The sequence below is a fragment of the Drosophila willistoni genome, unplaced genomic scaffold, assembly GCF_018902025.1.
Source record: "Drosophila willistoni isolate 14030-0811.24 unplaced genomic scaffold, UCI_dwil_1.1 Seg572, whole genome shotgun sequence".
Lineage (NCBI taxonomy): Eukaryota > Metazoa > Arthropoda > Insecta > Diptera > Drosophilidae > Drosophila > Drosophila willistoni.
Window position 1 is genome coordinate 6567 of NW_025814493.1, and position 3283 is coordinate 9849.

Below are 3283 nucleotides of genomic sequence, written 5' to 3' on the forward strand. Positions count from 1 at the left end.
AAATTCATTGCTTGACTATAGCCAAAGCATTTATGTAACAAACAATATCACCAGGCTAGAACCTATTTCATTTACCCAAACAAAAGAGGTAATTAACGAACATACGAAATATTATACTGCATTTCAAACTATTACATTAACCACTTTTATACTTACTATAATAAGTTTGATTACATACTTAATCTATAAGTTTAAGGCAATGCCACAAAAATTAATAATTAAGCATTTTCGATCTAATAACAATCGTGGTCCCACAGACATAATCGAAACCCCAATTGTTGAAAAAATTGAGTACTCCAATATTTACAGCTGAGAAAAACCCCTCGCTATATCCCAATGTATCCGCCTGAGGACAGGCTATTTTCTTTAGGATGGGGGAGTCATATATCCAACTCCAATACCCAATAAAATATAAATATTTCGCCCCTAAAATTCATAACGTTAAAGTAAACATCCGTTTTTATAAACAATTGTCCCCCTCAAAACCAAAGCGTATGAACGCTAATCCATAAAATTAACATAAACAATTAAACACTTGAAATAATAATTGTCCCCCTAACAACCAAAAGCGTGAGAACGCTAACTCAGCAATTAAAATCGGACCAATCAAATCATCGATATATATATAACACGCCACCAAAGGGCTCCCGAATTTAGCTTATAAATATAACCATAAGACATTTTTGTAACTAGTTCTAAGTTTTCATTCAAATAATAAAGTACGTTGCTTTTAACTCACAAAACATAGCTTTTTTTTCCTTATTGGGAAAACCGGATATTTAATTATATACTCTACTGCGAAACTTTGTTCTAGAATTATTTGGAGTGTGTGATTTCTCATTTCTTTATATTATAATTTTAATAGCTTTCAAATAAAACATTTGTTAGTTTAATATATCTGTTAAAGACTGTGCCGAATTTGATAATGATCGGGTAACTAATCATATAGCTCCCTATGGGAACGATCAGGGGAAAACTGAGACTTTGATCAATATCTTCGTTATTTCCTATGCTAAAATTGTAGGACATTCTTTCGCAAACATTAGCCTTTTTAAATAAAACTTTTTTCACTTTAATGGCTTTAGGTAAGGAATGAGTTACCAAAAAAGTTGCAAGGGTATACAAACATTTATGGGGTCGACGTTAGCCCCGGCCCTCTGGTTTTATTTTGGTCCAATGCGCTCAGCCCCTTACATTTTGGGGGTTCGACCGACATTTACGAGGAAATCACGCGTAATTGCAAAAGTGACGCTAACATTTCGAAGCAGAAGAGCAAGCGAGAGAAAACAAAAATGAGTGCGGAATTTCGCAACCGAAATTCACGAGTAGAGACGAACACATGGGAAATAGAATCAAAAAAGGCGAAAATATGTAAAAGACGAACACCGTTATAAGACAAATTTGTTTAAAGAGGGACAAAACGAAGAAAACATAAGACGAAAATATGAGAAACATTGAACTTGCTTGGATTCGGCGCTATCCAAACATTCTTGCAAAAGTAACCTGGAGCAGAGATTTGGACTAGGAATCACATAGAGAGTGACTGCTAGCATGAGGATTACCAGATCGAGACGAGACGACTGAATTTACCACTACATGCACAGTCAGAAGGCAAGCAAAGAATATTTAAAAACTTTGGAAAATAGGAAAGACGAATTACAATTTTTGAAAAATAAACCAAGACGAACAACAATTTTTGGAAAATAAGAAAAAAAGATTTTAAAAATGTTGAAAGATAAGAAAAGACGAATTATAAATTTTGCAAATAAGAAAAGATGATTTTAAAGTTTTGAAATATAACATTTTTTAGTGTTTTAATTTGATTTTTTAATTTTCTTTTTATGTTAATTTTGCAAATTTGCTATTGATGGTTGATTTTCTTCAAAATAATTTTCAATATTTACATCAATATCTATTAAACTCAACATTTCGGGACTATAGTTGCTATTTGCCACGTGTCTCAGTGATGTAATAAGTGGGTCCGAAGAGGCTTCTAGCATGTTAAAAAGGGGTTCATTTTGTCTAACACGAGAAGTTTTTAATGTATTAGTATTTCTGAACCTTTTGTAGTTCTTGTTTTTACATTCCTGTGCTTCTTCGGATAGCTCTCCAATTGATAAACACTGATATTCTATTAAATCCTTTCCGTGATCAAAAATCCTATGTACCGTTGGGGTAATTTTTTTTTTGCGGATACGATTCAGTCAAAAGTTGAGCAGTCTTCGAAGTATATTCGGAAAATTTTTCACCATTTACCATTTTCTTGCAATTTATAACATTCAAGATAACAGCCAAACTTTTAATGATCTCTTGACTAACACCTGTTATAAAAGATGTCATTTCATCATTTTCAAAAAAACTCCTTGAACTATTTCCATCATTCGTGTATCCGTATCCGTACTTTTTTACACTCGTGCAAAACTTTCAAAATTCTTTCATTCTTTAACAGCATTTTTGCACAAACAAATAAAACGGTCTTGAATTATATTAACAAATACTATTCAGTCCGGATCTAAGGTGTTTCCACTTATGGAGTTAAAAATAAACTGTCGCAAAGGAGAGGAACAATTAGCTCTTTATGTTATATTTTTTGAATTAACTAGGTAGAACGGAAAATCGGTATTACCCTTTTTGTATTAATTAGGTAAAAAACTTAATATTTACATACAATTATGTAAATGGAAATAAAAACGACCAACCTGCAACTAGGACCAATTTTTCATCAACTTAAATAACATTTAACTGCCTTGTCAGTTTTACCAAAGCAGGTAATTAGCAATCTAACATTGTAGAAAGGCATATATATAAACAGGTAGTATTTGCAAAACAGCATTACGCAATGTTATCAATTAATAACAAACAAGCCACAGGCAAATATGAATGCGCTCCTGCAGCGCATTAGTTTTATGGCTTACGCATCGCTGTCGCAGGTCTATATATTAATATTTCATATACCTAGTGTATGTTGTCCGGCTGTGATACTAGGTGATACTTGTAAGTTGCATTCCACCAAAGTTCAAAAAATGCCAATATTTAGTACATTTTTTAAACGCTTCTAGTTCAAAAACGATTTAAGTAATTATTAAAATTTATGAAACATGCTATTAAATCTGAGATCGATTGTTGAAATCGCCCAATACTCAGTTTTAAAGTTGCGATTTTTTTTTAAAGAATTAACTCCTTTTTTCTTCTAGCACCCATAAACTCAACCGATTTCAAAAATTTTTTTGGATTCATAATCTCTGAAGTATTCCCTATCGATTTAATATATAATTTTAACCTA